At 44.8% G+C, this 24900-nt stretch overlaps 1 protein-coding gene across 4 annotated transcripts in view; it reads right to left on the reverse strand.

Annotated features, from left to right (window-relative positions):
- The window catches only part of ELOVL5 (ELOVL fatty acid elongase 5), a 100346-nt gene that overhangs the window by 45570 nt on the left and 29876 nt on the right, over positions 1–24900 (reverse strand). The gene's annotated exons all lie outside the window — the stretch shown is intronic.

Genomic DNA, 24900 nt, shown 5'->3' on the forward strand with positions numbered 1-24900 from the left:
ATGTGGGACAGAGACTGTGTCCAACCTGATTAGCTTGTATTCACCCCAGTGCTTAGTACAGCACAAAGCACTTAACAAATACCATCATTATCATCATTATTACTATGAAGGATAGTGTTTACTGCACACTTATTCTGCGCAGATCACTGGCCCCATGTATCCCAGAACGGTGCAGGTGGAAGCGGAGGTGAGAGATGGAGAAGGTCAAAAAAGAAAAAGAAAGCAGAGTCCACCTCGAGTTTTTCGATCTCTGCTGCTGTCTGCAAAACATCCAGAGTTACACTCCTGGAACGTTTCCTAAACTGGTTTTCGGAACTGGGTCAGAAGAAGTCAACAAATTACAAGGGCCCAGATTATATTTCTTCCACAAATCACGAGTACTGCTTAAGTTTCGGGAATAAGAACTCACAGTTCCCCATGGGAATGGAACAATGTACAAGTGTAGCAACTATCACGGTGACCAAAAAATAATAAAAAAATTAGTTGATGCCTTTCTCATGCAAGGACAATAGGCATGACAGTGCAACAATGTTCTTACTGGTTAAATGCGCAGTCACTCTACCTTCCTCAAAATCCACTGTACTATATAACAGAGAGAGAATGGCACTGTGGGAATCCAGGAAATCTGGGTTCTAGACCCAGTTCTGGCCTACTGGGTGACCTTGGGCAAATCACTTAACTTCTCCGGGCCTCGGATTCCTCTTCTGTAAAATGAGAGCCCTGTTTGAGAGACAGGGACTGTGTTTGACCTGATCATTGGAATCAATATAAAAGTCTTTATAAATACAGTAACTGTATATTAAAATGGAGGGACAGAGCCCGATTAATGGCAAGAATCTTTGCAAAGGAGGAAATGGGGACTCTTGTAGTACTTAAAAGGATGAAAACTTGGTTTCCAGAAGACAACCAGCTGAAAACTGGAAAACTGAAGGGTCCTCCAAGGGATTTATTCCAGGGGCTTCCTGTCTCTGCAGCTGCAGGGTATATGTTCACTTTGATCTAAGAAAGGTTGCACATCATGCATCTTGGGTGGCCTCCCTCGGTCAGCAAGAATAAGAACAAAGATCAAGGGGAACTGCAAACGGCATTAATAAAGGGCCTCCATGAAATGGGGAATTACGTAGTTTAGAGACAATTCTAGAAGCAGAATAACTACATAAAACAGGCACATAATAGCAACTGAAGACATTTCCAAAGACAGACGTGAAAACCAGAGAGCTAAGCATAAGGGTGCATGCATTCACATGCATCTGCTTATCCATTCTCTCTCTCATATGAATGCAGATCACAGAATTTTATTTATTTAAATATATATGTACACACGTTTGTATGTGTGTTTGTGGGTGCATGCCAGAGCTTACGATATCCTTTTAATAACCTTTGACTCTGAATAATTTAATATTGGAGAAAAATTAATAATAACTAAGGTTCTCCCTCCTACTTAGACTGTGAGCCCCATGTGGGTCAGGGACTGCATTCAACCTTAATTAACCCGCATCTACTCCGGCGCTCAGAACAGTGCATGGCACATAGTAAGCGCTTAACAAGTACCATAATTACTATTATTTGTTAAGTGCTTACTATGTGCCAAGCACTATGCTAAGCACTGGGGTACTGTACTCTCCCAAGTGCTTAGTAGAGTGTTCTGCGCATAGTGAGCACAATAAATACTACTGATGATTGATAGTGTACCTGAAGGAAAAGCGAGTTGGTAAAGTCCTGCCCAGCTGATCTAAGTTTTGTTCTCTTGAGCAAGGCTCTTCAATCAGTGCCCCTGGGAGGAAAATCTCCTCATCACAAAGCCAATGGATTTGGTGCAAAAGCGGTTGTCAGTTAATAATAATAACAATAATAACAATAATGGTATTTGTTATGCGTTGACTATGTGCCAGGCACCATACTAAGTGCTGGGGTGGATACAAGCAAATAGGGTTGGACACAGTCTGTGATCCATGTGGGGCTCACTGTCTCGATCCCCATTTTACAGATGAGGGAACTGACGCAGAGACATGAAGTGACTTGCCTAAGGTCACATAGCAGACAAGTGGTGGAGCCGGGATAAGAATCCATGACCTTCTGACTCCCAATCCCATCATCTATCCATTACACCATGACGCTTCTCTGCAGCAGCCTCCCAGAGCCTAGGTTAACTGCCAGACGATACCCTTTCCCATCCCCCAAACAACCCGTGCCCCCCCAACCTCGTTCTGTTTCTCTTCCTGTTCTTGCCCACAGCTAAGCCAGCTCCCAGACCAAGAATTTCGGGCAGTGTGGGCGGCATAAACTGGCACAAGGGAGGCAGGTGGAGAGGCTGGGTTTCTCCCCTTCCTTTTCCCCACCATACAAATTAAATCCCTTTCAAACAATCTGCTCTTGTTTCCCAGGGCCATGGGAACATTCTTCAAGTTTGCTGCCAATAACTCTCCCAAAATCAAATGCTACTGGGATTCTACAGTCGTAACACGGAGTCCTCATTTTCAAAAAGCAGTTTGCTACCAAGTCAGGAAAGGCAGCTCCCAAGAAGAGAGGAGACAGGAAAAAAAAATTCCCAAGTTCTTTGTGGGATTGCAAAAAGCATGTTTCCAAGCAAAGGAATTTCAATGATGGAATAGCAATTAACCTCTAATTACTAGCACATTATTCAGATACAGGGTGCATAAAGAGATCAAAGTAAGAATGGAGGCTTTTTGCACTGCTGTGTTTCAGATACAGAACAGCAAATCTGAATCCTATCACTGCCCTGGGAAAGAAAGTGCTTGAGAGGAAGAAGAATCACTACTTTTTGATGGGCACACACCATGACACAGCAGAGTTTTACGTTCTCTAAACATGTAGCATGTTTTCCCACACACTCATGTTTATAAATTAGGATCTGTTCCAGAACCCCAACAGTATGATCAAATTAGCACCTTAGGTAAGGTTATCCCTCCTTGCCCCTCACCTCCCGGCAACCTGCCCCCTTCCCCTCCCCTGTGGCTTTTCTTTCCTTTTTTTTATTAACACACACCCACACCAACAAAAAAAAAAAAAAACCAACCCAAAAAACAAACAAACCCAAAACCACAACAACAAAGAAACAAAACAGCTTGGTTGGCACTGGCAGCTCACCATTCTACCACTTCCCCTCATTCGGGCTTTTTTCTGTTTTAAAACCAATTGTACAAAATTTAGTAGTGGAGGCCCCCAACTTCTCTTTCTTCTGTTTAATAATGTTGGTATTTGTTAAGCGCTTACTATGTGCCGAGCACTGTTCTAAGCGCTGGGGTAGACACAGGGGAATCAGGATGTCCCACGTGGGGCTCACAGTCTTAATCCCCATTTTACAGATGAGGTAACTGAGGCACAGAGAAGTTAAGTGACTTGCCCACAGTCACACAGCTGACAAGTGGCAGAGCTGGGATTCGAACTCATGACCTCTGACTCCAAAGCCCATGCTCTTTCCACTGAGCCACGTTGCTTCTCTTCTTTGTGGTGGCGATAAGGACGGATTGGTTGTGGAAGGAGGGGAGATACCAGGGTTGGGGGGAGAGTTTGGCCCAACAGCTATGGATAGGGATGGAAGCAACATAGATAAGTTAAAAAATTAAAGTTTAAAATTTTAAAACTGCTGAGAAGGTTCTAGGGGCTTGGTTTCCCCCAGTTCACATGAGAGCCATGAGGATCCTAAGAGGGCAGGGGGAGGATCTGTTTGGTTCAGTTCCAGGTGGGCAAATCAATCCATTAGACTTTGACAAAGAAACGGAGGCAGAAGAAGAACTGTAGGGCTCAGTAATTTGACATATACATTAGTTGAAAGAATTAATGGTATTTATTGAGTGCTGACTGTGTGCAGAGCAGTGTACCAAGTGTTTGGGAGAGCATAATATATGTCAGAAGACATGTTCCGGTAGACATGTTCCCTGCCCATAATGAGCTTACAGTCTAAAAGAGGAGACAGATATTAATATAAATACATTATGGATGTGTACACAAGTGCTGAGGGGCTTGAGGGTGAGTAAATAAAGGGAACAGATCCAAGTGCACAGTTAATGTTGGTATTTGTTAAGCGCTTACTATGTGCCGAGCACTGTTCTAAGCGCTGGGGTAGACATAGGGGAATCAGGTTGTCCCACGTGGGGCTCACAGTTTTCATCCCCATTTTACAGATGAGGGAACTGAGGCACAGAGAAGTTAAGTGACTTGCCCACAGTCACACAGCTGACAAGTGGCAGAGCTGGGATTCGAACTCATGAGCCCTGACTCCAAAGCCCGTGCTCTTTCCACTGAGCCACGCTGCTTCTCATGCATCTCACAGTTGATGCAGAAGGGACAGGAAGTCAGGAAAAAGAGGGCTTAATCGGGGAAGGCTTCATGGAGGAGATGTGATCTTAAATAAGGCTTCGAAGATGGGGAGAGTGGTGGTTTGGCATATATGGATGGTGGCGGGGGAGGACATGGAAAAAGTGTCGGCGGTGAGATAGACAAGTTCGCAATGAGCAAGCTGGCACTAGAGGAGTGACTTATGCAGGCTGGGCTATGGTAGAAAATCAGTGAGGTAAGGTGTGAGGGAACAAGCTGATTGAGTGTTTTAAAGCTGATGGCGAGGTGTTACTGTTTGATGCAGGGATGGACGGACAACTACTGGAGGTTCCTGAGGAGTGGGGAGATGTGGGCTGAACTTTTTTTTTAGAAAGACAGCATAAAACAACATAAAAGAGAAGTATGGCCTAGTAGAAAGAGCATGGGCCTGGGAGTTAGAGGATCTGGGATCTAATCTCTCCTGTGTGACTTTGGGCAAGTCACTTCACTTCTCCATGCCCCAGTTCTTTCATCTGTAAAGTGGGGATTCCCTAGCTATTCTCCCTCCTACTTAGACTATAAGCCCCATGTGAGACAGGGAATATGTCCAACCTTGTTAATTTATATCTACCCCAGTGGTTAGAACAGTGGGTGACACTCAGTATTGCTTAACAAATACTAACATTATTATCATTATCATCATTAAAACTGAAGCGGCTCCAAGGATAGACATTATAATGTGAAGTTGGCATAATCTGCCGAAGAGGTCAGCTGCCAATTCAACTAAGAAACTGAATTTTCACCCACTGTCCCTGAGCATTTTTTCAATTTTGTGCTAGGATCTTTGGTACATCGGTAACTTTTTATAGCAGTTCCGGGGACTTCTCAGTCAGTGCTGGAGGGAGAGACTTAGAACTGCTAAAGGACAAAAAAGTGACACTTTCAGGATTCTGGTTTTCTACAGACCTATTTGGAACAATTATTATTATATTTGTTAAGTGCTTACTATGTGACAAGCACTGTTCTAAGCACTGGGGTAGATACAAAGTCATCAGGTTGTCCCACGTGGGGCTCACAGTCTTATTTCCCATCTTACAGATGAGGTAACTGAGGCACAGATAAGTTTAGTGGCTTACCCAAGGCCACACAGCAGACGAGTGGCAGAGCCAGTATTAGAACTCAGGTCTTCTGACTCCAAGCCATCCTCTTTCCACTAAGCCATGCTGCTTCTCTAACTATGTTTCCTAAGAGGTTAAAGATTTGACCAGAAACATATGCCTTCAGGCCCGCAACCTTGGTGTCATCCTTGCCTCTGTTCTCTCGTTCACCCCACACATCCAATCCATCACCAAAACCTGCCGGTCTCACCTTCACAACAACAGTCTCACCTTCACAGCATTGTCAAGATTCACCCTTTCCTCTCCATCCAAACTGCTACCTTGCTGGTACAAGCTCTCGTAATATCCCAACTGTAGTATTGTGTCAGCCTCCTCTCTGATGTCCCAACCTCCTGTCTCTCCCCGCTTCAGTCTATACTTCACTCTGCTGCCCAGATTATCCTTCTACAGAAACGCTCGGGGCACATCATCCCCCTCCTCAAAAACCTCCAGTGGTTGCCTTTCAACTTCTGCATGAAACAAAAACTCCTCACTCTTGGCTTCAAAGCTCTCCATCACCTGGCCCCCTCCTACCTCACCTCCCTTCTCTTCTTCTACAGCCCACCCCGTATGCTCCGCTCCTCTGCTGCCGCTATCCTCCTCACTGGGCCTCGTTCTCGCCTGCCCCACTGTCGACCCCTAGCCCGTGTCCTACTGCTGTCCTGGAATGCCCTCCCTCCTCACATCCGCCAAACTAACTCTCTGCCCCACTGCCCCTCCTCTCCTCCACATTCCCCCTATTCCCTCCCTCTGCTCTACCTCCTTCCCCTCCCCATAGCACTTGGGCATATTTGTATATATTATTTATTACTCTATTTTATTAATGATGTGTACATATCTATGATTCTATTTATCACATGGGACAACCTCATGACTTTGTATCTACCCCAGCGCTAGAATAGCGCTTGTCACATAGTAAGCACTTAACAAATATAATAATAATAATTGTTCCAAATAGGTCTGTAGAAAACCAGAATCCTGAAAGTGTCACTTTTTTGTCCTTTAGCAGTTCTGAGTCTCTCTCTCCAGCACTGACTGAGAAGTCCCCGGAACTGCTATAAAAAGTTACCGATGTACCAAAGATCCTAGCACAAAACTGAAAAAATGCTCAGGGACAGTGGGTGAAAATTCAGTTTCTTAGTTGAATTGGCAGCTGACTTCTTCGGCAGATTATGCCAACTTCAGATTATAATGTCTATGCTTGGAACCGCTTCAGTTTTAATGATAATGATAATAATGGTGGTATTTATTAAGCAATTACTGAGTGTCACACACTGTTCTAAGCACTGGGGAGATATAAGTTAACAACGTTGGACATAGTCCCTGTCCCACATGGGGCTCATAGTCTAAGTAGGAGGGAGAATAGGAGGGAGAGGGAAGAGAGTTAGTTTGACCAGTTGTTTTGTTTTGTTGTCGCTGCCCCCCTTTTAGACTGAGTCCGTTGCTGGGCAGGGTTTGTCTTTATCTGTTGCCAAATTGTACATTCCAAGCACTTAGTACTGTGCTCTGCACATAGTAAGCGTTCAATAAATACAATTGAATAAATGAACGAACGAGCATGTGGGAAGGTGTCATTGGTCAAGAGCTCAGAGGCTCAGGCTTGGACATTTTGGGAGAAGCACTCTTTATGATTTAATTTGCTTGACATATTTACTGACAAAAAAAAAAGGCTGGATGGTGGTACCAGCCTTGGGTTCTACTGTTAAATGTCTGGATAATCAGCAGCAGTAGACAGGCAGTGCTAGATGGACAAGACCAGATGGAGCCTCTCGGCAGAGACAGGGTTGGGAGCTTTAAGGCCACAGAGTCCAGGGGTAGAACGGTTCAAAAATTAATCATTTCTGATGGGAAATGAAGTGGAAACAGAGGTTGCCAGCCCCTGGGCACGACTTCAAGATCACTGAGTTCCTAGAATGGAGACTCTAAAAAAGTTTTTTAAACGAGCAACGAATGGCCAAGAGGAGCCAACCTCTTATTCTTCCAAATTGTAAATTTAAGGTCCAAGGTAAGGGGATCAGATTTGTCCCCATTTGGACAGCTGGGCTGATGGGAGGGGAGATGTGGAGCAGGGAATAAGGAGACTGGCCTGAATTTCGAGGTCCAGTGCCTCTGAGGAGCCATGAGATTGGTGCACCACAGCTCTGGGTTGGCTAGCCACTAGTCAGCCCAATACAGTCATGGAAACAATCGAGGAAGCTTCTCATCATACCCCACCAAAACAACACCCTTTCACTCACCCCTTCTCCAACCACTTCTCCCCTCACCCTTCCAACCTCACCCCCTTTCTAGAGACTGCATCCCCTTAACCCTAAATTCAGACTTTGCTGGGGGCCTACCCGCCCCAGTTCTCCTCCTCCTTCCACTCTTAGAGCTATATATATATACACAATATATGTATTATATATATAACTTATTAATAAAAATTCCAGAATATGTATGTTCTCTCTCTCCTCGCTCTCCCCCACCGCCCCCTCGCACACACACACATCTTATGCCCTGGGGAGAAATTAATTGAGTCTTCCAGACTATAAGCTTGTCTTCTAGACTGTAAGGTCGTTATGGGCAAGGAACATGTCCACTAATTCTGCTGCATTATATGCTCCCAATCATTCAATCATACTTATTAAGCGATTACTGTGTGCAAAGCACTGAACTAAGTGCTTGGAAGAGTACAATACAACAGACACATTCCCTGACCACAATGAGCACTTAGTACAGTGCTTTGCACATAGAAAGCACTCAATAAATACCACTGATTGATTGACTGGTCCATTAGATAGTAGGATTCCTTAGAGAAGCAGCGTGGCTCAGTGGAAAGAGCCTGGACTTGGAGTCAGAGGTCATGGGTTCGAATCCTGGCTCGGCCACTTGTCAGCTGTGTGACTTTGGGCAAGTCACTTAACTTCTCGGAGCCTCAGTTACCTCATCTGTAAAATGGGGATTAAGACTGTGAGCCCCACGTGGGACAACCTGATTCCCTTGAGTCTACCCCAGCGCTTAGAACAGTGCTCGGCACATTGTAAGCGCTTAACAAATACCAACATTATTATTATGATTCACTTCTCTGGGCCTCAGTTTCCTCATCTGTAAAATGGGGATGAAGACTGTGAGCGTCACGTGGGACAACCTGATGACCCTGTATCTCCCCCAGCGCTTAGAACAGTGCTCTGCACATAGTAAGCGCTTAACAAATACCAATATCATCATCATTCCATTTTAGGGAATAATAATAATAATAAATGATTGTAGTACTTGATAAGAACTTACTATGGGCCAAGCACTGTACTAAGTGCTGGGGTAGATAACAAGACATTCAGGCCAGACATAGTCCCTGCTCCATATGGAGTTCATGGGGAAGGAAAACAGGTTTATTTCTCCATTTTAAAAATGAGGAAACCAAGGCACAGAGGAGTTAAGTGAGTTGCCCAAAGTCACCCAGCAGGTAAATGACAGGGGCAGGATTAGAACCTAGACCCCGAGATCGTTTCACTAGGCCACAGTGCTTCTTTAGGCAGGATCCGATCAAGTTTTAAGAACTTTGCACTGACTCAGATTGTGAGTTTCCCGATGGACAGGGATCATGGCTAATTCTCACCTGTGTATCCTCTCCCAGTGCTTAGTACAGAGCTCTGCACATAGGAAGTACTTTATATTAGTACTACTACTATTACTAGTACTGTTATTGACTCTACTGGAGGGTGGCTCCAAATGGGGGCACTGTTCAGACCCCTTCTAGAGGATAGGGAGAGGACTGGAACTCTTTGTAGGCAGGGAATGTGTCTGTTTTATTGTTGGGTTTTACTCTCCCAAGAGCTTAGTACAGTGCACTGCACACAGTAAATGCTCTATAAATACGACTGATTGATTGATTGATTGATTGATTTGTCAGGGTAGTCCAGCCCACCTCACACATCACCAAATATGGGGGTGGGGGGTGGAGGGTGGGAGGTGGGAGGGCTGGAAGAGGGCTGGAAAGGTAACGAGAAGTCTTAAGTAACTTACTACTGTAAATCAGTCTTCCAAATCTTAGCAAGAAGATTTCCCAAGTAAGTCTCCAATTCCTCCTGATTAAGGTCCTCATTTCCTTTCCTTTACTAGTACTCCCTTTTACTCCACCACCCCCACCCGCCTTCCTGACTGTGAGCCCGTTGTGGGCAGGGATTGTCTCTGTTGTTGAATTGCACTTTCCAAGTGCTTAGTATAGTGCTCTGCACACAGTTAGTGCTCAATAAATATGATTGAATGAATGAATCATCCTTGCACTTACTAGGCTTTGCACCCTTTATTCACCCGTCCCTCGGCCCCAAAGCACTTATGTAGATTACTTATGATTACGCTGTGAGTTCGTCAATGGGCAGAGATTGTCTTTATCTGTTGCCGAATTGTACATTCCAAGTGCTTAGTACAGTGCTCTGCAGATAGTAAGCGCTCAATAAATACTATTGAATGAATTGAATGAATGTAAATATCCATAATTTACTTACTTAATGTCTGTCTCCTCCTCTAAACGACAAGCTCCTTTTGGGCAGGGAATGTGTCTGCCAACTCTATTATATTGTTCTCTCCCAAGGGCTTAGTATAGTGCTCTGCACACCATAAGCACTCAATAAATACAACTGAGTGATTCCTTCCTCCCATTCTCAAAGTCTCATCAGTCACCACCGTCATCATCAGTGATATTCATTGAGTGCTCACTGTATGCAGACCACTGTACTAAGCATTTGGGAGGTTCGATACACAGAGTTGCAGCCACATTCCCTGTCCACAATAAGCTTACAGCTTCAAGGGGATGACGGGAACAAGAAAAGCCACCCTAGGCCATGGATCCGTGCAGAGGATACCCTGTGCAGGGTCTGTCCCATGTTTGCGAAGGGCTAATCATCATTGCCCCTCGGTCCAGTGGGGTCCAGCTTGCTCCCAAGGGACAGCTAGTGGTGATCCAGTCACCCTCCCCCGGTAGCCGCAGCCTGACCTTCTGAACTTTTTGCTATGCTCTTCAACTCTGGATGCTTTAGACTGAGACTGAAAGCTTCTTGAAGGCAGGGATCATATTTACCAACTCGACTGTACTCTCCCAAACACTTAGCAGTGCTCTGCATATAGCAGCTGTTCAATAAATGCCACTGATTGGCTGACTGAATGTGGGCCCCTAGGCCTGAGGACAGTGCTATAAAAAATAAAAAATAAATGGTGGTATTTGTTAAGCACTTACTATGTGCAAAGCACTGTTCTAAGTGCTGGGGGATACAAGGTGATCAGGTAGTCCCACGTGGGGTTCACAGTTTTAATCCCCGTTTTACAGATGAGGTAACTGAGACACAGAGAAGTTAAGTGTCTTGCCCAAAGTCACACAGCTGGCAAGCAGCAGAGCTGGGATTAATAATAATAATAATGTTGGTATTTGTTAAGCGCTATGTGCAGAGCACTGTTCTAAGTGCTGGGGGAGACACAGGGGAATCAGGTTGTTCCACATGGGGCTCACAGTCTTAATCCTCATTTTACAGATGAGGTAACTGAGGCCCAGAGAAGTTAAGTGACTTGCCCACAGTCACACAGCTGACAAGTGGCAGAGCTGGGATTCAAACTCATGACCTCTGACTCCAAAGCCCATGCTCTTTCCACTGAGCCACGCTGCTTCTCTATTGCGTGGCCTAGAGGAAGGAGCACAGGCCTGGGAGTTAGAGGTCCCGGGCTTTAATCCTGGCTCTGCCACTGTACCTGCTGTCTGACCTTGGGTAAATCACTTCAGTTCTCTATGCCTCAATTCCCTCATCTGCAAAATGGGGACTTAATACCTGTTCTCCCTCCTACTTAGACTGTGAGCTCCATGTGGAACCTGATTATGTCGAATTCACCCTAGCGCTTAGCATGGTGCTTGGCACAGAGTAAGCGCTTACAAATATCACAATTATTACACAACCCGATGGTGCTCATAAATATTTCCGAACGGCCCACAGGTCTGACGAGCGCTGGTTGAAAGTAGACCGGCTCCAGTGGGCAGCTCACTCTTAGCCAACCACCAGCTAACAGTGAATGGTCCCCTGGCCAAGAAAATGCCAACCCTTCCACAAGGCCCTCAGAGGGTGATAATACTTCCAAGACTGTGCCAGCTGGACTTGGAACTCAGCACTCCCCAGGATTTGACAAACAAATACTAACGAACCCTCCAACGGCTGTGGGGAGAAAGTCTGGAAAGGCCCGGGCGGCCCTGGCACCAGTTTACTTCTACAGTGAACACAAGCACCTTCGGGTCAACTTCAGCATCAGTGGGGTCGTCTTCAAATCGGAAGGGTGGGTCTACACAGAAAGCTCTCGAATTTCCAGCTTGAGCATCCTGGAAGGGAGTGGAAAAAGCTGGAAAGACTCTCTTCACATGGTGAAGGTTTCCCAATTTGGCTGGGTAGCCCAGGTGGCCAGACCCTGTGACACCCTGGAGCCGAAAGGTTGCCAGCAGCTTCTTCGGCAGGAGCCGTGGCATCGGGCAATCTATCAATGGTATTTATTGGGTGCTTACTGTGTGCAGAGCACTTTACTAAGCTCTTGGGAAAGTACAATACAGTGGGTTGCTATGTTCTCCTGCCCACAAGGAGGTTATAGTCTTAAAAGGGAAGACAGATCTTAAAATAAATTGTGGTTATGTACATAAGAGCTGTGGGGTGACTCTCAAGGGCTTTTAAGGGTACCCTAGCCAACAAAGAAGGGAGAGGGAGTAGGGGAAATGAGGGCTCAGTCGAGGAAGGCTTCATGGAGGAGATGTAATTTTAATAAAGTTGGGAAGGTGGGGAGAGTGGTGATCTATCATATATTCATTCATTCAATCGTATTTATTGAGTGCTTACTGTGTGCAGAGCACTGTACTAAGCTCTTGGAAAGTACAGTTCGGCAACGGATAGAGACAATCCCTACCCCAAAACGGGCTCACAGTCTAGAATGGGGAGACAGATAACAAAACAAAACAAGTAGAAAGGCAACAATAGCATTAAAATATATGGAAGGGGAGGGAGTTCCCGGCCAGAGAGAGGATGCAGGCAAGGATTCAGAGGCAAGATAGATGAGATGGAGGGACGATGAGTAAGCTGGCATTAGAGGTGCAAAGTGTGCAGGTCGGGTTGTAGAAGGAAACCAGTGAGGAGAGATAGGAGAGGGAGAGCAGGCTGAATGCTTTGAAGCCGATGACAGGGAGTTTTTGTTTGATGTGAAGGTGGACGAGAGAATACTGGAGGTTCTTGGACAGTTCTGTATTGTACTCTCCCAAGGAGCCCGAGGAACCCGAAGCGCAGATAAGTTAAGTGACCTGTCCAAGATCATAGAGCAGGTAAGTGGTGGAGTTGGGATTAGAATTCAGATCCTCTGACTCCCAGAACCATTTCCCCCTGGTTCTCATGTGCACAACGCCCTCAGGACCCCAATGCCCCCAGAGCTGGTACCATAAAGGGTGCTAGCATCCTCAGGTCGAAACCATCGCGTTACAAGCTGAAACAGGGTGCCCATTTTGAAATATAGAGTGCCACTTGCCATAAAGGGAAAAGTCTTTAGGCAAGGACTGCCTGCGGTTCATTTACGGAGTGAAACAGACAGAGGAAGAGGCTTTGGTGATACCGCGTTGAATGTAAAATTAGCAAGGTCACTTTGACTCTGGAGTGCAAATTCAGGTGGGAATAAATAAGTGTGCGGTTGGGTGAGTTGGAAAATGAAATCTTTCACTATACTCAGAAGTAGCCAGGACTTCGATAGAAGCACGACACCCCATTTTCATCCTCCAATGGGGAAAAAATGAACAAGAATCCAGAGAAAAGACAGTAAAAAGGCAGCAGGAGTGAAATGGAACACAAGAGGAAAAGAGAAAAAGGGTCAAAGTGATTTCAAGACATGGCAGTCATTTTCACTCCACCCCTCCATCCAGCAACTGAAGGGCAGTTAAAAACAGTGTGGTTAGGCAACTGTTTGCCCTCTTCAAAAACAAATAAAAATGATAACATGGAGCTCAGGACAAGTTGGCCTACACGGACTGTGGTCGAGGTGGGAATTAGCTAATAAGGAGCAGAACCACTTAGGAGTGCAGGACTGCATTTCCACAAATTACCCTCCTCTCATTTGCCCTCTTAAGGGGAGGCCGGGGTAACAGTTTTCTTAAACACCACTGGCCCATTAAGACCTCTCCTTCGATTGACATTTAATCTTCAGACGACTAAAACATTACCCTAAACAACATGACCTACGGCATACATTAGTAAATTCTGAGCTATTTCTTTACCCTCAACACCCTTTGGGAGATCAAGGGTTTTTTGTTAATGCAATCTAAGTGGCCAAGACAAACCCCGCAGATTCCTCCTCTATGAAGCAGCTAAATCGTTGCTAATCTCCCCATGCAACATCTAGGCTGAGTTGCCAAAGGGCAACTCACAGCTAGACAAGACCTTGGCTTTTTTTAAAAAACAAGAATAGCCAGGAGTGGCAGGATTAAGCAGCCTTTTCAGACTGAAAGCTTTCATTAGCGAGATATTCTACCAGAGCAGTAAAGTGGTAGGTGAGAAATCTTAGGAGACTCTCATCGGCTGCTCTGAGAAGAATTTAGCTAAGTACAGCCACGCAGCATTTCTACCAGAACCTTTCACATCCCCATGGACTCTTGGGGGTCTTGCAGGGGCGGGAGGGGATGGACAAGTGATCACTAGCTTGAACCTACTGCTCTCCTAGACCCTAAGTTCCTTGTGGGGAAGCAACTGTGTCCCATCTGATTATCTGGGACCGACCCCAACCTTGAGCACAGTGCTTAGCACTTAACTGGCATTTAAGTGTTTACTATATGCCAAGCACTGTTCTAGGCGCTGGGGCAATTTGGTAATCAGGTCAGATACAGTCCCTGTCCCACAAGGGGCTCACAGTCTTAATCCCCATTTTATAGGTGAGATAACTGAGGCACAGAGAGGTTTAGTGACTGGCCCAAGGACACGCAGCAGATATATGGTGGAGCCGGGATTAGAAACCACATCATCTGACTTCCAGGCCCATGCTCTTATATATACCATGATTACACGTTGGAAGAGAAGACACAAGATCAGCCTTAAATGGGGATTATGACTGTGAGCCCCTTGTAGGACAGGGACTGTGTCCAATTCATTCATTCAATCGTATTTATGGAGCACTTACTGTGTGGAGAGCACTGTACTAAGTGCTTGGAAACTACAATTCAGCAACAGATAGAGACAATCCCTACCCAACAACGGGTCCAATTTAACTTGCATCTACCCCAGTGCTTAGTACAGTGCCTGGCAAAAAGTGCTTAACAAATACCTCTCCCACCCCCTGCTCCCCACCCCAAAAAACGGTCTGTTATCTGCTAATGAATTTCGGTTACAGGGAAATCAACTATTCCAGGACTTTTCAATTGTCCTTTTTAGTAGGGGCTTGTTTCAACTAATAATGATAATAATACTATCTAAACTGCAAGCTTCTTGTAGGCAGGAACGTGTCTACTAACTCTGTTGTATTGTGCCCTCCCAAGTGCTTAGTACAGACCTCTGCATACAGTAAGTGCTCAATAAATATCACTGATTGAATGTTGAGCATTTACTAGGTGCCAAGCACTGAAGTAATCACTGGGGTAGATAGAATTTGATCAAGTTGGATACAGTTCTTCTCACACATGGGGTTCAGAGTCTAAGCAGGAGAGACAACAGGTACTGAATACCCATTTTACAGATGAGCATTCTGAGGCAAAGAGAGGATAATAATTACGGTTTTTGTTAAGCGCTTACTAAGTGCCAAGCAGTATTCTAAGCGCTGGGGTAGATGCAAAGTAATCAGGTTGTCCCATGTGAGGCTCACAGTCAATCCCCATTTTACAGATGAGGTAACTGAGGCACAGAGAAGTTAAGTGACTTGCCCAGAGTCACACAGCTGATAAGTGGCGGTGCCAGGATTAGAACCCACGACCTCTGACTCCCAAGCCTGTGCTCTTCCCACTAAGCCATGCTGCTTCTCAAATGACTTGCCCAAGGTCACCCAATAAGCAAGTGGTAAGTAAGCAAGTGGCAGAGCTGAGAATAGAACCCAGTCCCCAGGTTCCCAGGTCTATGCTCTTTCCTCTGGGCCATACTGATTCCCCATAATGGTTTTGCTTTTTTTATACAAATTATCCAGGAGTCCGGGAAACCTTGGACCTTCCAAGTCTCCTATAGTATAGTTTGAACTAGGGAGACAGAAAAATACCATGAAATCCAGTGAAGAACTCACTCCAACTGATCTGAATCTTAAGTGTCCTCTTCCCCCTCCCACCTCTCTACATTTCAGTCCCCTATGGAAACATCTGAGGCCAATAGCTTTGGATATTTTCAAATGTTTCCACCTTTCTTCAAACCCTGTTTAGGAAAGGGAACGATGAAAAACCTGCTTAAATAATGCAGTTTCTAGGTCGATGCTGTTTGATGCACTCAGTATTATTTGTCTTCATTCTGTCACAGACAGTGAAAAGAGGTGATATTTAGAAAGCGATTTCACCCTCAAGGCTGGCCACCCCACCACTGGACTGGTTTAATGAGTAAAAAATTACTTGGGCCTGACAAATTGGCTTTATACCTGGCCCATTTGTTGTCTACAGAGGGATCGTGTCCAACTTGTGCTGATTCAACAGGTCAAAGTGCGGCTGGGTGTTTTCCAGGGGTCTGGGACCTAGACTCTTTGTTCTGTTAATGCTAATCTTCTCACTGTACCTTGATCTAGTCTGTCTTGTCACCGACCTCTCAGCCACGTCCTGCCTCTGGCCTGGAATGCCCTCCTCATATCTAATAGACAATTACTCTCCCCCCCCCCCCATTCGAAGCCTTATTGAAGGCACATCTTCCCTGATTAAACCCTCCCTTCCTCTTCTCTCACTTCCTTCTGCGTCACCCTGACTTGCTCCCTTTAATAATAATAATAATGTTGGTATTTGTTAAGCACTTACTATATGCAGAGTACTGTTCTAAACTCTGGGGAGATACAGGGTAATCAGGTTGTCCCACGTGAGGCTCACAGTCTTAATCCCCATTTTACAGATGAGGTACCTGAGGCACAGAGAAGCTAAGTGACTTACCCATAGTCACACAGCTGACAAGTGGCAGAGCTGGGATTCAAACCCATGACCTCTGACTCCCAAGCCCAGGCTCTTTCCACTCACCCTCCCAGTCCCACAGCACTTATGTACATATCTGTAACTTATTTATTTATATTAATGTCTGTCTCCCTCTCTAGACTGTAAATTCACTGTGGGCAGGGACTGTGCTGATTATATTGTTATACTGTACTCTCTCAAGTGCCTAGTGAAGTGCTCTACACACAGTATGTGCTTGATAAATACGATTGAGTGAACAGTTTTTTAAGTCACGATCAGACAAGGTCACGTCCACGAGCCATTATAAAGTGCCGGTGACATCAAACCAGCCTGCTCTCCCATACAAAAGTAGCTACTCTTGACTTCACACTCAGATGCCTTGAAAGATGCAGATCATTGCTTTGACAAGAGCCTGAATGGCCACTTTAAAAATCACGGCTTTCAAGGAAGGCATTCAGTGGAACTGCAAATTATTTGAGCAAATTCAGATAAAATGTAATCTAGTGGGCAGGCTGGTTACAGTGGCAGGTTCGGGTAGTAAGTGAAAAAGCTGAGAGATGGGGAGGGGCTTTGGAAGGGCAAAATGTCCAATCCTCTGCCTCCAGGCAAGCCTGGGATAAGCCACTCCTAGAATGACAGACTGATGGTCACTCTTTCCTTCACTGAAGCTCCACCACTCAGTTCCTGCCCTCCAACACCCCCCAAATCAGGGCATTATTCACAATTAGCTCATCATGCGTGGGGAACGTGTCTGCCAACTCTTACTCTCCCATGCGCTTAGTACAATGTTCCTCACATAGTAAGCACTGAATAAACACCATTGAAGATGAATGACACAGCGAGCTGGGAAAGCACATAGGTAAGCGGAAAATGCCATGACCCAGAAGAACCCAATCCAGGGAAAGTAAGCAGTGTTGCCCAATGGGAAGAGCATGAGTCTGGGAATCAGAGGACCTGTTTTGTTTTGAAATGGTATTTGTTAAGGGCTTATTATATGCCAGGCACTGTAGTAAGAGCTGGGATAGATACAGGGAAATCGGGTTGGTCACAGTCCATATCCCACATGGGGCTCACAGTCTTAATAATCCTCATTTCACAGATGAGGCAACTGAGGCATAGAGAAGTTATGCGACTTGCCCAAGGTGACCCAGCAGACCAGAGTTGGAGTCAGGAACCCAGATGCTTCTGGCTCCCACATCCATGCTCTATCCAGTAGACCACACTGCTTCCAAGACCTGGGTTCTAATCCCAGCTCTACCACTTGTCTGTTGTGTGACCTTGGGCAATTCACTTAGTTTTCTGTGACTTGGTTACCTCATCTACCTTATCTGTAAAATGAGGATTAAGATTGTGAGCCCCTTATAGGACATGAATTGTGTTTAACCTGATTATCTTGTACAAACCCTGGAACACAGAAAGCACTTAATATAATAAAAAAGTGAAAAAAGAGAAAAACAAATGCTTAAATGGTGGCCAGACTGTTTCTAAGGATTCGAGTTGATTTACCTGTTCAAGGGACATTTAGAGAATTAGCTCACAGCTCAGATAAGAGAAGTTGGGCCAAATTAAACAGATGTCCATGTCATAGCAGGCATGATTACAGGTAATGATAAAAGCTTATTTAGCTGTCATCGTTCAGTCTGGGAACATGTCTGCCAACTCTGTTATATCGCACTCCCCCAAGAGTTCTGCACATAGTGAGCACTCAATAAATACCACTGATTCACTGTTGACTTGATGAAGTAGCCCTAGATTTGCCATCTCACCCAGATCACAGTCTCTAGCCCAACAATGAACCACATGAAAGCCGATATTCACGAAAGACTAATGGAATCTAACTGTGATCACATTTTCAGAGTATGGTGTAATGACACAGTACATTTTACTTCAATAAACTTCTTACAAGGACATCGCTGGGATCTAGATTTCACAATAAGGTCAATATTGATCATTCAGTGAGATCAATGACTCATCTCTAATCTCTTCCTCGTAGAGACTGAGGTTTCCTCACTGTGGAACTCACGATGAGAGAAGTACCCCAAGGAAATGGACAGTCATGGGATCTGTGTCAGTTTCTCTGAAGAAGACGATGAGAAAAAAAAGGATTAATAGACATATCCTTCATCTGAGCACTTTACTCCACATACAGGACCAGAAGAACAGGATCAAAAGGTGGGCAGTGAATGTGTCAACTACCTCTGTTGTACTGTACTCTCCAAGCGCTTAGTACAGTGCTTCATGTCAAGTGATTAGCAAAAGGGCCTGGCCTGTAGGCTCTTATTAAAGGCTCATAAAGTTGCCTTTCCTAATCCAGGAAATCTACTTTAAGAAAATGTGACTTTATAGAAAAAGGTTCTTACCAGAGATAATAGTTAACTGGATGGATTGTGGATGGACAGATGGATCCTGCCTCATGAATCGGTAAAGAGGTCAGTCGAATTCAGATTCCATAGTTATCAGCTTCCATATAAAGTAGCAGGAGATAGCTCGATGTTTCCATTCCCAGGCGGGAATCGGAGAACGAGTCGGTTGAAAAAAAACCCTAATATTTTGACTTGCATCCTGAGAAATTTTGCGTGGGTGTCACAGGGAATAAAAGGGTAACGGCACAACATCTTTGTAGCTAAACCATTTCCCCATCGGCACACTTGGAACCAAATGAAGTGACTAAAGCACAAGGCAGTGTGGGATTAAGTCAACACCTACTTATGCTTTAATAGCAACACGGATGGCGATTTGGCAGACAACTCCAAATTTCAATTAATTCAGGCTCGCTTAACTGGGCAGCAACTTCAAATGCATCAGTGGGAGCCGAACAACTGTTGGGAGGCTGGAAAAATCCTTCTGAGGCTCTGATTGGCTGATCCTACATCGACATTATTGAGTGTACTGGCTAAGGCAAGCCAGAGAGAAAGCGATAATAGAATAAGATGGATTTTAACTCTTCACTAGCTAGCTAGCGCACTCAAGGACTTGGTGGATGCTTTTGCTGAGTGTTTAACAATTTTGGGGGGTGGGGGTTGGAGTGGTAAGAGCAGAAGGAAGGGGAAGATAAAATTTATGGAAAATTGAAAAAAGAAAATGAAAGGCACCTGAATTACAGATCATTCAGTTCAATTCTGGTACATGGTAAGATACTACAATTAACCAACAATGTTTTTTTGTTTGTTTTTATGGTATTTGTTAAAAACTCACTGTTGCCAGGGACTGTGTACTAAGAGCTGGGGTAGATACAAGATAATCACGCTGAAGACAATCCATGACCCAAAAGGGGCCCACAGTCTTAATCCCCATTTTACAGATGAGGTAATTGAGGCACAGACACTTAGCCAAGATCACAAAGAAAACAAGTGGCAGAGCTGGGATTGAGTCCTGGGCAGGAATTGTCTCCATCTGTTGCTGAATTGTCCATTCCAAGCGCTTACTACAGTGCTCTGAACATAGTAAGTGCTCAATAAATACTATTGAATGATTGAATGAACCCAGATCCTTCTGAATCCCAGATCTCTACTCTACCTGCTAGGCCACGACTGCTTCTGCAAAAACCTATAAGAGCTTAAGGTACCGAGTGAAAAGCTACTCATGTAATAATTCAGTTTCTTCCTACAATAAGAGTGACACGAATGACATAACGAATCTGGGCTTCGATAAACCTGGATGTCACGCTACGGCACACTCATTATAAACTAGGAAGACAGGTTCTCTACTACTATTGGCCGGAGCAAGTTGGAGGATTAAACCGCCCAATGGGTAGTGATAACTCTAAGTACAAATGAGTGGGGTGTTATCATCTTTGCCGATGTCATGGAGGGGTGGAATGCAAATGGTGTCCGTTTTCTTCATTTGCAGAACTGCTAATACCTCAAATAACAACAGAGAGACAACTCCCGACAGAAAAACAGTCTGTGAAAAACGGGTGTGAAATCCAATCAGGGCCAGGTGTCAGTTGAAATGTCAAAGGAAATGCACTGAAACAAAATGGAAAATGACCGAGTGAGCAGAAGCAGAAGAGATCAGAGGGGAGAGTGATTTGAAAGGTGAATCAGAGTCAGGCACTGAAGTGCTATTGCTACAAAAACCTTACGAGACACAAGAATGGAAGGATAAATGTGGAGCGCTTAGTGTGATTGGCTAATCACTCTAACCCTCGATCCCTTGCTCACACTCTCCCCCAAGCCTGGATTCCCTCCTCCTTCACAACCAACAGACCATTACCCTTCCCTGACTAAGCCCTCATTTCCTTCTTTACCATTCTCTCCTCTGTTGACCTGATTTGCTTACTGTATTCACCCCTCCTTTAGCCCAACGGCACTTATGTACATAGCTGTACTTAATTTATATTAATGTCTGTCTCCCCTTCTAGACTGTGAGCTCGTTGTGGGCTAGGAATGTGTCTACCAACTTTGTTTCATTGTACTCTCCCAAGTGCTAAGTGCAATGCTCTGTGCATAGTAAGTGCTCAATAAATGACTGACTGTTTGATCTTTACAGCCCTTCAAAAAGCACCGTGGCCTAGTGGGAAAAGCACAGGCTTAGGAGTCAGAGGACCTGGGTTCTAAACTTGACTTTGCCGCTTACCTGCTGTGTGACCTTGGGCAAGTCATTTAACTTCTCTGCACCTCAGTTTCCTCAACTGTAAAATGGAGATTTGAAACTTAGACCGGGAGCATCATATGGACCAGGGACTGAATACAACCTGATTATCTTGTGTCTTACCCCAGGACTTCGAAAAGCACTTGACTCACACAGTAAGCACTTAAAAAAATCATTGAAAAACCAAAAACAAAGCACCTCCAGGAAGTCTTCCCTGAACCAACTCTCATCTCCCCCATCTTATTTTCCCCTCTCTACTGCATCACCCACACACTTGAGTCCATGCACCATAAACACTTAGGTACTCACTCACCCCTTCTTCTCCACAACCCTAGCCCTGCTAGAGGGAGTGACAGACATTAAAGTAAATTACACATATGCACATAAGCCCTGTGGGGGCCGAGGGAGTGGTGAATAAAGGGTACAAATCCAAGGGCAAGGGCACGCAGAAGGGAGAGGGAGTAGGTGAAATGAGGGCTTAGTAGGGAAAGGCATCTTGGAGGAATGTGATTTGAATCCAGTTAATGCACTGCACTCAGTTCAACTGGGAAGGGGAAGTGTAGAAAACGAGACGATAAAAGGGCCGGAAGATTGAAGAGAGGAAAAAGGTATCTTCAAAAAGGAATATAGTCAAGTCACCTTAAACCCATTTCCAAAGCATCTGTGCTTGCATATATGTGTTGATGTTTATGACAAGAAATACTAGGATAAAAGCCTGGGTGTAATGTGCCTTATTTAGTCATGTTAATGTCTGTCTTCCCCTCTAGACTATAAGTTTCTTATAGACAGGGAATACGCCTGCTAATTCTGTTGTATTGTACTCTCCCAAGCACTTAATATATTGCTCTGCACATAGTAAGTGATCAATAAATACCACCGATTGATTGATATAGCACTGGGAGGCAGAGAAAAATTGAGATATGAACTCTAATTGCTAGCTCCTTTTGGGTAGGGAACATGCCTACCAACTCTATTAAGCTATACTCTTCCAAGAGCTTAGTTTGGTGTCCGGCACAGAGTAAGTGCTCAATAAATACCACTGATTGATAAGACACCCAGCAAAAAAGAGCAAAGCAAGAAATCAAGCAAATAGGCCAGAGAGCCCACACAGAGGCAGAGGGTTCTTGTTTTGACTGCTACTGCTGATGATTAATGTAGAAGTAAATGGCCATGTTGAGTTATCTACTCATGAAATATGAATCAGCTGCTGAAAGTCTGTTTTTCAAAACTTAAAATGTGAAATGCTCAAATCAAGAAAGACTCAGTTTGAGTTAAGCTACAAAATAGGAGAAAGTGAAATGTGAAACTCAAGCGGGTAATATCTCAGAAGATTCTTCTGATTCTGATCAAATGAGCCCCCATAAAGAAGTCTTTTGGCACAAAGCCCAAAAGAAATCAAGTCAGGCATAATTGAGGGAATACAGGAGACTTAGCTGAGTCGTGTATTTATTTAGTACTGCCTGCAAACTGTGTGAAAAGCACTGCCCTGGGCACTTGGAAGAGTACAATAAAAGTATAAGACATGGTCTGGTCCTCAAGGAGTTAATAAAGTCTCCTCTCACTTGCTTTTTGGTGAGATCCTCAGCACCTGTGTGCAGTAAACTCCAGCTGAAGAACAAAATCTCACCCCAGAAACCAGCAGAAAAAGGCATGGCAGTCTGAATTTTGATAAAAATAGATGGAGGGGCAATGGAATATTTTCACCAGTATTGCACAAGTGGGCAGATTCATCCACTCGGGGCCCATCTTTAAGGTTGATAAGAAGGTACTGAACTTTCTCTACCAGTTAAGAAAGGACATTGAGTACTTAGCTAATCTTTTATTTCTATATAAATGTCTCCATTGGTAAGCTGACTGGCCCGGTGCCCCTGCAGAGTGCTGAGAAGTGAAAAAAAAATCCTTAGGAAATGACATTCGCTTATAAAAGTCAAAGCCATGGGAACTGGCTTTGGTTTGGGTCCAGGCCTAGATCACTTAGTCTATTGTATTTATTGAGTGCTTATTGTGTGCAGAACACTGTACTAAGCACTTGAGAGAGTACAATATAACAAAGCCCACAATGAGCTTACGGTTAGAGGGGGAGAGAGACATTAATATAAATATATAAATTACAGATATGTACACCAGTGCTGTGGGGCTGGGAGGGGGAGTGAATGAAGGAAGCAAGTCAAGGTGGCACAGAAGGGAGAGGGAGAAGAGGAAAGGAGGGCCTAGTCAGGGAGGGCCTCTTGGAGGAGACGTACCTTCAATAAGGCTTTGAAGGAGGGGAGAGTAATTGTCAGATTTGAGAAGGGAGGGTGTTCCAGGTCAGAGGCAGGACAAGAGGTCAGCAGGAAGATAATTGAGATCAAGGTACTGTGAGAAGGTTAGTATTAGGGGAACAAAGTTTGCAGGATGGGTTGCAGTAGAAGAGTATCGTGGTGGGATAGGAGGAGGCAAGGTGATTGAGTGTTTCAAAGCCCATTTTGAGGAGTTTCTGTTTGATGTGGAGGTGGATGGGCAAGCACTGGAGATTCTTTTAGAGTGGGGAAATATGTCCTGAGCATTTTTGTAGAAAAATGATTCGGGCAGCAGAATGAAGTATGGACTGGAGTGGGGAGAGACAGAAGTGTGGGAGGTCAGCAAGGAGGCTGATACAGTAATCAAGGTGGGATAGGATAAGTGATTGGATCGATCCTTTTGCTCAACTACCTGACATAGGATAACACTCCTCAGCCCCAGAAAAGGAGTACCACAGCTTATGGTAAATGAAACTAACTGTTAAGTTTTTTCAAGCCAGTAACCAACAATGTTCCCTGACCAGTCCTGAACTTCGGCAGACTGCTTTCAGGCTGTCCTTTTAATGATAGTGTCCTATCAAATTTTGTTTCCTTTGATGAGCAGAGCTTTTCTGACACAAAAGTTGATACCTCAAAAAAGGTGATTCTGTCAGGAGCAATCACCATCAGCTAGTGGCTGTCAGTGGTCCAGTAAACACGTTTCTCATCCGTTCAACCCCTGCCCCCAAAACATCAGGCAGTGATGCTTATGACAACAAATATTAGGGTATAAGCCTATGGCATAGGGCACCCAAAAGGTCCCCTTGGACAGCAGGCACCTCAGTTCAGCTTCAGCATCAGGCAGAATTAAACCCTGACTCACCTACCTGCCTTTCTCGGTGAGTGGGGCTGACTGCACGTCACTAATACCACAGAGCCAGCGGGAGGCTGGCTGGGCTCTGTTGACTGTAAAACCTCACAGGGTTCACGTGATGGCAGCTCTCTTTGGAGGAGAATGGGACCTCCTCAAAAAGTGAGCTCCCTGAAGCCATCACCCCATTTGCCTCACTTGCTTCTCAGTATCAGATTTGACCCTGAAAATCTGCACTTTGGGCAGTGCTTGGTGACTGAAACTGGTCTGTGAGTGTGTAGAGTGTCTTACAAGAAGCAGCATGGCCTAGTGGAAAGAGCACAGACCTGGGAGTCAGAAGACCTGGATTCTAATCCTGGCTCCACCACTTGTCTGCTGTGTGACAGTGGGCAAGTTAATTCACTTCTCTGGGCCTCAGTTACCTCATCTGTGAAATGGGGATTAAGACTGTGAGCCCCATGTGGGGCAGGGACTGTGTTGAACCCAATGATCTTGTATCTACCCCAGGGCTTAGTATAATACCTAGTAGATACTAAGCATTTAACAAGTATCACAATTATTATTGTTATTATTATTACTACTACTAGTAGTTTCTTTGCATCACCTTGCATCACCCCTATGGAGATGCCTGTAGCCAGGACACAGACAAGT

This window comes from Ornithorhynchus anatinus, chromosome 1 (genome assembly GCF_004115215.2).
Source record: "Ornithorhynchus anatinus isolate Pmale09 chromosome 1, mOrnAna1.pri.v4, whole genome shotgun sequence".
Classification (NCBI taxonomy): Eukaryota; Metazoa; Chordata; class Mammalia; order Monotremata; family Ornithorhynchidae; genus Ornithorhynchus; species Ornithorhynchus anatinus.